Source organism: Crinia signifera, unplaced genomic scaffold, assembly GCF_055691185.1.
Source record: "Crinia signifera unplaced genomic scaffold, ASM5569118v1 HAP2_SCAFFOLD_159, whole genome shotgun sequence".
Taxonomy (NCBI): domain Eukaryota; kingdom Metazoa; phylum Chordata; class Amphibia; order Anura; family Myobatrachidae; genus Crinia; species Crinia signifera.
In genome coordinates, this window is record NW_028142052.1 from 123941 (window position 1) to 136060 (window position 12120).

The following is a 12120-nucleotide window of genomic DNA, read 5'->3' on the forward strand; positions in this document are numbered from 1 at the left end:
CAGAGAGAGAGAGAGAGAGAGAGATAAGGACAGCAGAGAGGACAGCAGAGAGAGAGAGATAAGGACAGCAGAGAGAGACAGATAAAGACAACAGAGAGAGAGAGAAAGACAGCAGATAGAGAGAGAGATAAAGACAGCAGAGAGAGAGATAAGGACAGGAGAGAGAGAGATAAGGACAGCAGAGAGAGAGAGAGAGATAAAGAGAGCAGAGAGAGATAAAGAGAGCAGAGAGAGATAAAGACAGCAGAGAGACAAAGACAACATAGAGAGAGATAAAGACAGCAGAGAGAGATAAAGACAGCAGAGAGAGATAAAGACAGCAGAGAGAGATAAAGACAGCAGAGAGAGAGATAAAGACAGCAGAGAGAGATAAAGACAGCAGAGAGAGATAAGGACAGCAGAGAGAGAGATAAGGACAGCAGAGAGAGAGAGAGATAAGGACAGCAGAGAGAGATAAGGACAGCAGAGAGAGAGATAAAGACAGCAGAGAGAGATAAAGACAGCAGAGAGAGATAAAGACCGCAGATAGATAGATAAGGACAGGAGAGAGAGAGATAAAGACAGCAGAGAGAGATAGACAGCAGAGAGAGATAAGGACGGCAGAAAGAGATAAGGATGGCAGAAAGAGAGAGATAAGGTCGGCAAAGAGAGAGAGAGATAAGGACGGCAGAGAGAGATAAGGATGGCAGAGAGAGAGAGAGATAAGGACAGCAGAGAGAGAGAGAGAGAGAGATTAGGACAGCAGAGAGAGAGATAAAGACAGCAGAGAGAGATAAAGACAACAGAGAGAGATAAAGACAGCAGCGAGAGAGATAAAGACAGCAGAGAGGACACCAGAGAGAGAGATAAGGACAGCAGAGAGAGAGAGAGAGATAAAGACAGCAGAGAGAGCGATAGACAGCAGAGAGATAAAGACAGCAGAGAGAGATAAAGACAGCATAGAGAGAGATAAAGACAGCAGAGAGAGATAAAGACAGCAGAGAGAGCGATAGACAGCAGAGAGATAAAGACAGCAGAGAGAGATAAAGACAGCAGAGAGAGAGATAAGGAGAGCAGATAGAGAGATAAGGACAGCAGAGAGAGAGAGATAAGGACAGCAGAGAGAGAGAGATAAGGACAGCAGAGAGAGAGATAAGGACAGCAGAGAGAGAGATAAGGACAGCAGAGAGGACAGCAGAGAGAGATAAGGACAGCAGAGAGATATAGATAAGGACAGCAGAGAGAGAGAGATAAGGACAGCAGAGAGAGAGAGATAAGGACAGCAGAGAGAGAGAGATAAGGACAGCAGAGAGAGAGAGATAAGGACAGCAAAGAGAGAGCGAGAGATAAGGACAGCAGAGAGAGCGAGAGAGATAAAGACAGCAGAGACAGAGATAAAGACAGCAGAGAGAGAGATAAAGACAGCAGAGACAGAGATAAAGACAGCAGAGACAGAGATAAAGACAGCAGAGAGAGAGATAAGGACAGCAGAGAGAGAGATAAGGACAGGAGAGAGAGATAAAGACAGCAGAGAGAGATAAAGACAGCAGAGAGAGAGAGATAAGGACAGCAGAGAGGACAGCAGAGAGAGAGAGATAAGGACAGCAGAGAGAGAGAGAGATAAGGACAGCAGAGAGAGATAGATAAAGACAGCAGAGAGTGAGAGATAAAGACAGCAGAGAGAGATAAAGACAGCAGAGAGATAGATAAGGACAGGAGAGAGAAATAAAGACAGCAGAGAGAGATAAGGACGGCAGAGAGAGAGAGATAAGGACAGCAGAAAGAGAGAGATAAGGACGGCAGAGAGAGAGATATAAGGACGGCAGAGAGAGAGAGATATAAGGACGGCAGAGAGAAAGAGAGATAAGGACGGCAGAGAGAAAGAGAGATAAGGACGGCAGAGAGAGAGAGATAAGGACAGCAGAGAGAGAGAGAGAGAGATTAGGACAGCAGTGAGAGAGAGTTAAAGACAGCAGAGAGAGATAAAGACAGCAGAGAGATAAAGACAGCAGAGAGATAAAGACAGCAGAGAGATAAAGACAGCAGAGAGAGATAAGGACAGCAGAGAGGACTGCAGAGAGAGATAAGGACAGCAGAGAGAGAGATAAGGACAGCAGAGAGAGAGATAAGGACAGCAGAGAGAGAGAGAGAGATAAGGACAGCAGAGAGAGAGATAAAGACAGCAGAGAGAGAGATAAAGACAGCAGAGAGAGATAAAGACAGCAGAGAGAGATAAAGACAGCAGAGAGAGAGATAAAGACAGCAGAGAGAGATAAAGACAGCAGAGAGAGATAAGTACAGCAGAGAGAGAGATAAGGACAGCAGAGAGAGAGAGAGATAAGGACAGCAGAGAGAGATAAGGACAGCAGAGAGAGAGATAAAGACAGCAGAGAGAGATAAAGACAGCAGAGAGAGATAAAGACCGCAGATAGATAGATAAGGACAGGAGAGAGAGAGATAAAGACAGCAGAGAGAGATAGACAGCAGAGAGAGATAAGGACGGCAGAAAGAGATAAGGATGGCAGAAAGAGAGAGATAAGGTCGGCAAAGAGAGAGAGATAAGGACGGCAGAGAGAGATAAGGATGGCAGAGAGAGAGAGAGATAAGGACAGCAGAGAGAGAGAGAGAGATTAGGACAGCAGAGAGAGAGAGATAAAGACAGCAGAGAGAGATAAAGACAACAGAGAGAGATAAAGACAGCAGCGAGAGAGATAAAGACAGCAGAGAGGACACCAGAGAGAGAGATAAGGACAGCAGAGAGAGAGAGATAAAGACAGCAGAGAGAGCGATAGACAGCAGAGAGATAAAGACAGCAGAGAGAGATAAAGACAGCATAGAGAGAGATAAAGACAGCAGAGAGAGATAAAGACAGCAGAGAGAGCGATAGACAGCAGAGAGATAAAGACAGCAGAGAGAGATAAAGACAGCATAGAGAGAGATAAAGACAGCAGAGAGAGATAAAGACAGCAGAGAGAGAGATAAGGAGAGCAGATAGAGAGATAAGGACAGCAGAGAGAGAGAGATAAGGACAGCAGAGAGAGAGAGATAAGGACAGCAGAGAGAGAGATAAGGACAGCAGAGAGAGAGATAAGGACAGCAGAGAGGACAGCAGAGAGAGATAAGGACAGCAGAGAGATATAGATAAGGACAGCAGAGAGAGAGAGATAAGGACAGCAGAGAGAGAGATAAGGACAGCAGAGAGAGAGAGATAAGGACAGCAGAGAGAGAGAGATAAGGACAGCAAAGAGAGAGCGAGAGATAAGGACAGCAGAGAGAGCGAGAGAGATAAAGACAGCAGAGACAGAGATAAAGACAGCAGAGAGAGAGATAAAGACAGCAGAGACAGAGATAAAGACAGCAGAGACAGAGATAAAGACAGCAGAGAGAGAGATAAGGACAGCAGAGAGAGAGATAAGGACAGGAGAGAGAGATAAAGACAGCAGAGAGAGATAAAGACAGCAGAGAGAGAGAGATAAGGACAGCAGAGAGGACAGCAGAGAGAGAGAGATAAGGACAGCAGAGAGAGAGAGAGATAAGGACAGCAGAGAGAGATAGATAAAGACAGCAGAGAGTGAGAGATAAAGACAGCAGAGAGAGATAAAGACAGCAGAGAGATAGATAAGGACAGGAGAGAGAGAAATAAAGACAGCAGAGAGAGATAAGGACGGCAGAGAGAGAGAGATAAGGACAGCAGAAAGAGAGAGATAAGGACGGCAGAGAGAGAGATATAAGGGCGGCAGAGAGAGAGAGATATAAGGACGGCAGAGAGAAAGAGAGATAAGGACGGCAGAGAGAAAGAGAGATAAGGACGGCAGAGAGAGAGAGAGATAAGGACAGCAGAGAGAGAGAGAGAGAGATTAGGACAGCAGTGAGAGAGAGTTAAAGACAGCAGAGAGAGATAAAGACAGCAGAGAGATAAAGACAGCAGAGAGATAAAGACAGCAGAGAGAGATAAGGACAGCAGAGAGGACTGCAGAGAGAGATAAGGACAGCAGAGAGAGAGATAAGGACAGCAGAGAGAGAGATAAGGACAGCAGAGAGAGAGAGAGATAAGGACAGCAGAGAGAGAGATAAAGACAGCAGAGAGAGATAAAGACAGCAGAGAGAGATAAAGACAGCAGAGAGAGATAAAGACAGTAGAGAGAGAGATAAGGACAGCAGAGAGAGAGAGATAAAGACAGCAGAGAGAGAGTAACAATCACTTTCATTATTCAAGATAAGCAGAGTACCTTGGAGACAGCGTCGGGTTCTATGGAGGCAGCGTTGATGGTCCCGTGGAGGCTGCAGTGCATCACATTAGGGAGTGCAGGGCAGCACAGGCGTCGGTGGGTCGTGTAGACGGTGGAGGCATCAGCGGTGGGTTTCGTGGAGGCTGCGGCGGTGGGTCCCGAGAAGGATACGGCTGCAGAGCCCATGGCTCTGCCTGCGGCCTGTTTCATTTATCACTAGAGCGTGACATCAATCAAGCCCCGGCAGTGGCATTAAAGAGTGGAGGGGGAGGGTCCGCAAAGGGCTAATTGCCGGGGGAAGGGGGGTTGGTGGGAGGTCGGGCAGGCGGCGCATTGTGAACCGGGGATGCGGGGTGACTATTGACGCCACTGGACAGCGTGTTTTCAGGCAGCGCCTGCGCCGCAGCCTACGGGGCGGGCAGTGGCAGGCATGTACATGCTGGTCGCCGGCGCCCACATAGACAGCGCTGCCAGCCTATCTACCCGCCGCACGCCAGATGCAAGGGGGCCGCAGAGACAGTCCGGAGCTTATGCTCGCAGGGGAGAGACAGAGCGGGACACAGGCAGCGATGCCTGTGTCCCGCTCTGTCTCTCCTCTGCGAGCATAAGCTCCGGACTGTCTCTGCGGCCCCCCTTGCATCCAGCGCCTTGGTCATGTCACTCCCCTCTGTACCCACTCAGGCTGGCTGTTACCCTCTCCCCCGCCGGTGCCTAATCTCATTCTGGCTGTTATTCTGTCACCCTCCCCCAGCTGCAAGCCTCAGACATTTTGGGCACTGCCGCTGTGCAAGATCCAGCACCATTTGTCGGGGCTTCACAAACTGAAACCACCACTGTTGCTGAGCTGTTCCCGATGCCCTAGGCAATTGCCTAGGGTTGGCTCTGGCTGCCGCCCATTATAGGTGCCGCACCTAAGCCCGTACACTTCCTAGGGATGGACATCGATGGTCGATGTATCAGAAACATCGATGTTTTTATTTCGATGTTAGTGTTTTTGCCATTTAATGGTGACCTTCCGATGTTTGTCACCATCGAATGCTAATCATTCGATGGTGTACCGATGGTGGCTTATTTTTTGTAATTCCCAAAAGATATGCCTCCCCTGGCTGCTGTGTCTGTGTCAGGGAAACTTCCTAGGTTCGTTGGAGGCTGTCTGACTTTCTCTGCTTCCCTCCCTCTCCCTCTCTATGGTTGCTGTAGCTGCTAGGCAACAGGGCCCACTGCTAGTTCTGATTGGCTCTCACTGACTCAGAGAGCCAATCAGAGCACAAACCTCACCCTGCAGCACCAGTCACTGAAACAGCAGCAAATTTCACAGACACACTGAGCTCTGGAGGATTCAGAGAGGAGGAGACGTCACTGAATGTTATACCAGCTCAGGCAAGCTACAATAATAATAATAATGAGCACACAATACAACTAGCTGCAGATATTTGTGAATGTCAGTCACATACAACACTCATTAATATACTGCATTAGTATTACCAGGCAGCAACCACTATATCATCATCAGTGTCTGTTTTGGGAACATAGTGAGGAACAATATACACAGTCCTGGGAACCAAGAATGAACCAAGCTAAAGGTGCCCATACACTGCTGCGACCTTCCCGGCAGCACGGACACATGCGATCCATGATGGATTGCATGCGTCCCTGCTTCCGGCCCGCCTCACCGCCAGGAGGAACGGGTGGTCGGACCGTGGACGGCCTGCCGGTCTGACCACCTGGTCGGGTCCGACGCACACGGAACCCAACGGCATGTCAAGGAGAGGCGATTTGGTCCGATTTAAGGGGTCAATTGGTCGCAATTGGCCAAAATCGGACCAAATCGCCTTAGTGTAGGGGCACCTTAACGGTTTTTATATATAGTGAACTATTTTTTATATTACGTGACCTGGTCGCTAGCGATTGGTCGCTCAGCAACCAAATTGCTGGTTATCAGTATTTTAGGTACATGTGAGTTATCCGGACGCCCGATTTGAAAATCGGGTCGGATCGGGCACATCGCATCGCATCGCATGCGACCATCGGATGCGATGCGATGCGATGACCCGATTTTTCCATAGGAATCAATGTTAAAATGGACTGAGTCCATTTTAACATGGAATTCAATGGGAAAAAGGGGTCCTTTTCATACCCCTACTATCCAAGTGGGCATGGAGTTGGATATAAACCTGTGGCGAGCGTAGCGAGCCACCGAGCCCGAAGCGTGGCGAGCGTAGCGAGCCCCGCGAGGGGACATGGAATACCGTCCCCTCGCGGGGCTCGCTTCGCTCGCCACGCTTCGGGCTCGGTGGCTCGCTACGCTCGCCACAGGTTTATATCCAACTCCATGCCCACTTGGATAGTAGGGGTATGAAAAGGACCCCTTTTTCCATAGGAATCATTTTAACATTGATTCCTATGGAAAAATCGGGTCATCGCATCCGATATCGCATGCGATGCGATGCGATATCGCATCGCATCGCATCTGATTGTATGCCTTAACTTAAGGCATACAATCAAAAAATCGGGCGTCCAGATAACTCACAAGTACCGTATTTTACTGGTGACCAGCGATTCTAGCAAGTTCCTGCGACCAGCGACCGTCGCTGGGCTGCGGTGGGAGCGCACACACGGCGAAGGTCGCTAGGTATCACCGGCAATATGGTCTAGATGCGCAGAGATGTTCCTTCCTCGGCGTCTGTATTCAGAATGATTTCTGTCCAATCAGGAGCCGACTTTCTCGGCTCCTGATTGGCCAGAAATCATTCTGTCCAGAGACGCCGAGGAGGAAACATCTCTGCGCCTGTCAAAGTCCTGCGAGCCGGGTATGAGATGGGAGCAGCGCTGTCACCGGAGAGGATGCCGAGGTCGTCGCCGGGGACCAGGTGAGTAGGATTTGCTTCCTTAGGTACCCCTGGGGACTACCTCGGATCCTGGACCCCGGATTCTTCAGGACAGGAGCCCCGGAACCCCAGGACCAGCCCCGGAACCAGGACCAAGGCCCCGGAACCGGACTCTTCTGCCCTGGAGCCCGGACCCAGGATCCAGGGACCGACCTATGGGCTCAAGGTAGGTAAGTATCAGTGTGTGTGTGTTATGTGTGTATTAAACTTTTATTTTACAGTGTGTCAGTGTGTTTTTGTTAACTATTTTTTCTACTGTTGAACTACAAGTGCCAGTTTGCCCTTTAATGCCCCGCATGCTGGGACTTGTGGTTCTCCAAGTCCCAGCATGCGGGGTAGGCTTGCTGGGACTCATAGTTCGCCAGTAAAAAACAATAGTTTTTCTTCTACGATCCCCATGGCAGCCATACATTGGGATATTCCCTTCCCCCACTAGAGCAGACAGGATTGATTTCTCTTGGGACCGCCCTCCTTGGGTATAATAGACCCCTCCTTCACCTCTGTTGTATCTTTTTTCCTGTCTCCGTTTTAGAGTAGACAGCGTAGGCAGTTATTTTTGTTTAAACAGGGTTACCTCGGCAGCATGGAGCTGAATGGGGTGGCTCCCCGGGGAGAGGATGGTGCAGGAGGCCAGTCTGACCCGTCTCCCTGCACGTACATACCCTGCCGCTGGTTTGGAGACTGGAAACGGAGTCCATATAACAGGCATCCGCACATGTAAGCGGGTTCTCCCCACAGCGTCAGACCCGCTGGAAGCCGCGGCTGCACGCTACAGATTCTAAGGCAGAAGGGGCGGAAGTACCGGTTACGCGTCACTTCCGCCCACAGACGCCGGAGGTGCGTCTCGCAGATCAGTCCCCTGACTACACGGGACTGGGAGATTGGTTCCGCTCGGCTATCCTGAATGCACACGCGATTTGAGCAGCAATACAGGGGTTAAATAGCCGGAGAATGGCGTTCTCAGTGGCATTCAAATCTGTTTGCAGCGTGGAGTATTACACTGAGTGCTGTTTTTCCTATCATGGATGCGCCTTCTCCCCAGAAGCCAGATGATGCCCCAGTGAGGTAAGCCCTTTGATTTTGGGCATCAGTTGTTTTTATTTGAGTTAGATATTGAGTGTAGTTTCTGTCTTTTTAGTGTGCCTGTCTCTGCTGTGCATAAGAAGAGAACAGCAAAGAAGAAGTTCATTGAATCTATATGCATGACTTGTGATCAGTCTTTTGCTTCAGCACAGAAGAAGGCAATATGTGAATTATGTGAAATGGCACAAACTAAGGTGCCTAAAAAGTCAGAACACACTGAGGTCATTAAAGAGTTAATGGCCTGGATGAAAGAGAACTTTGTTTCTAAAAATGAATTTACCCAGAGCCAGTCTGTGAAAAGGTCAAGAGTGCAGGCTGAATTCACACCTGAGGAAGATTCCTCAGATGAATTTGAATGTGAAGATAAGGGTTCGTCAGAGGAGTCAGGCGAACTAGAGGATGTCAGAACATTTAACTTGGAGCTGGTAGAAAGCATGTTAAAACATATATACAAGGCTATGAATTTTAAGGAAGTGGCATCTACCTCTGAGACTAAGGATCCGCTGTATGAAGACAGGGATAAAAGAGGAAGAACCTTCCCTGTAAACAAAGTCATAAGAGATATGATAAATAAAGAATGGACCAGCATTGACAAAAGATTTACCCTAGGAAACAGGGTAGAAAGAATGTACCCATTTAAAGATGAGGAATTTCTCGGTTGGTGCACTACACCTAAGGTAGACGCGGCGGTGGCCGAAATTATTTCTAAGTCCACTATTCCAGTGGAGGATGCAGCGGCATTTAAAGATGCCATGGATAGAAAAATTGAGAATTCCTTACGTAAGGTTCATTCAGCATCTGCGGGTTCCATGAAGACTAATGTGGCGATGGCGTCAGTGGCCAGGGCGATTAGACTGTGGACCTCTAATCTGAAAACAGACGTGGAAGAGAAGATATCAAAACAATATCTTATCAGAAATCTTGATATTATACAGAAGGCTATTGACTTCTTATGTGAGGCTTCTCTTGATGGGGTTTCCTTTGCGGCCAAAGCTATGGCGGCAGGAGTAACAGGGCGTAGAGCTCTGTGGCTAAAACCCTGGAACGCAGACGCTAATTCGAAGAATAAGTTAACCAACTTACCCTTTGAAGGAAAGTTCTTATTTGGTTCCAAACTTGATACAATGATACAAAGAATTTCAGGGGGAAAATCTGTCCGCTTACCCCAAGAGAAGAAGAATCGATTCAATTTTCCTGCTTCCACAAAGCAGGCATATAGGGAGGCGAAGACATATCGACCTGGGAAGACATATTACAAAAGAGGAAATGCTAATTCCTCTAGACAGTCTTTTCTTTAAATACCCACCCCCCGCCGCCGCCCCGTCAAGCACCCCCCCCCCCCCGGCCGCCCCGTCGCCTATGCTAATCCCCTCCCCCGCAGTCTTACCTATCGCGCTGGTCCCGGCGGCTCCGTTCTTCTGCTGAGGACCACCACAAAATGGCCGCCCCCATACAGCAGACACTTTCAGAGAAGTGTTTGCTATATGGGGGCGGCCATTTTGTGGTGGTCCTCATCAGAAGAACGGAGCCGCCGGGACCAGCTAGATACGTAAGTCTGCGGGGGATTGGGGGGGGGGTAACTATAGCACCGCAGCCCCCGGCGCCCCCACATGCACAGCGCCCCCCCGGCTGCGGTGCTATAGTTACGCCCCTGCTTATAATATATATAACACCTACACATACACGCATATAACACATACATATACACACACACACAACACTCCATTTTGTTTGCAGGAGGTGAAATTAATAGTAACATATAATACTATCTGTATAAGCTGCCAATTTAATTAACTACAAGCCACATTACAGGATCTTTACCCTCATTGATGACACATGGTCACGGAGGGTCTTCTTCCTGATGCTGCTGCTGCTTAGATAAATGCGGGGGAGGTAGGCGGAGGGAGAGAACTGCAGAGCTGTCTCCCTCCAGGATCGTTGTAACTGCCCTGTCTCTGTCTGACTCGCAGGCATGTCACCAGGCAGCTTGTTTCCACTGTTTATTCAGTGTGAGACTTCCTGCCCAGGGCAAAGCATGGCCTCATGGGATTTGTAGTTTAATCGTTAACTGCTCAGTCTGAGCAGTAACATATAAACTACAATTCCCATGATGCCACTGTCCCTGCCTCTCCGTCCTGCCGGGTGCCTCTGAATGCTGAATCCCGGCACATCCACGCACACTGAACTACAAGCACTGTAAGTGCTGCAGCCAGGCGGGGGAGGGAGCGGGTGAGCAGGATGGGGGAGCCGGCGGCACAGTTTGCACGGCTCCGGCGCCACTTGATCTCTCTGCGCCTGTGCTCCGCCGGCTCCGCCCTCCCTACGCCCCTGCCCTTCCCGGACAGATGGAGACTACATGTGGAAAAGGGGGCAATGGTAGAAACTGCGGGGGTAAAGGAAGATAATCACAATCGATATGTATAATAAATTTGGACCCTTAAAAAGCTTTATTGGCATAACAATTAAAAATAACACACAGTGCCGGTGCAACGTTTATCTCACCATGGGTAGGTGGTACGGTGGGCTAGGTGCTCAAAGATGGTGGGTCCCGGGTAGCAATATGGTGCACCACAGGCTTAGGTAAACGTGGGGACAGAAAGATATACATACACACATACACAAATATATTTATATGATCTAGAAAATAGTGCAAAGATTACCACTTTTTAAAACAAGGAAATTTATTTGTAAACTGCACAGAACAAGGGATGGGTAACGTACCATATAAAGCGGCTTACAAGTCACCGCACAGAACAGGCATAGGACGGTGCACAGCACCTTTACAAGCGTTGGAGAGGTTACACTCAAGGCTCCGGTCATGCTTGACGCTAGGCCACGCCCCTACACGTTTCGTCACGCTGGACTTCGTCAGCCCTCTGACGAAGTCCAGGAGAGAGACGTGCAGCAGTAACATTCACGTCTCACGCTGGACCGCTAGCCAATGGGCGCTTGCGGTCCAGCAGCCAATCAACTGGTGACTGCTGGACCGTGAGCGCCTATTGGCTAGCGGTCCAGCGGGATATATGAATTTTAGCAGCATGTCTCTCTCCTGGAGTCCGGGGAGCGGAGCTGGGAGAGGCCGAGGCTCGGGCCGGGGCCTGCAGAGCCACCGGGGTCATGCGAGGCACAGCGGCAGAGGAGGACGCCGCTTCCTACCGGGTGCTAAGCCGGCTGCTAGGAGGAGGCGGCAAGACCCAGGCTCATTGTGTTCCGGGGGGAGGAGGACGCGGAGGCCACCACGGAGCCAGGGGCCGGAGTGGAGGAGGTGCGCGTGCGAAGAGACCAGCGGTGCCCTGCTAGTGCTGGAGGCGCCTGAGGCCCAGAGGCAGGAAGAGGAGGAGGACAGGCCGGGGCAGGGAGGAAGGGGTCGCTGAGGATTCTCTAGGATCTTCCGGGCCAAGAGCTGCGCTGGATCAGGGGCTGCTGCGGACAGGAGAGGATCTGGTGACCTGGGAGGCTCTGGTGGCAGCCTGGCTGACATGTCCAGGGAGCGGGAGCAGGGAGGAAGGGGTCGCTGAGGATTCTCTAGGATCTTCCGGGCCAAGAGCTGCGCTGGATCAGGGGCTGCTGCGGACAGGAGAGGATCTGGTGACCTGGGAGGCTCTGGTGGCAGCCTGACTGACATGTCCAGGGAGCGGGAGCTGGACAGGTGAGAGCTTGTGGGCCCGCAACCCTCCATTGAGCATGAAGCCCCTGGCATTGAGCATGTAGGTAAGTGGCACTTAAGTGTCAAATGTGTAATGGGCATCTCTGTGTGGGCCATATGTATAACGGGCATCTCTGTGTGTGGCATATGTTTAATGGGCATCTCTGTATGTAGCATATGTATAACGGGCATCTCAGTGTGTGGCATATGTATAATGGGCATCTCAGTGTGGGCCATATGTATAAAGGGCATCTCTGTGTGTGGCATATGTATAACGGGCATCTCTGTGTGTGGC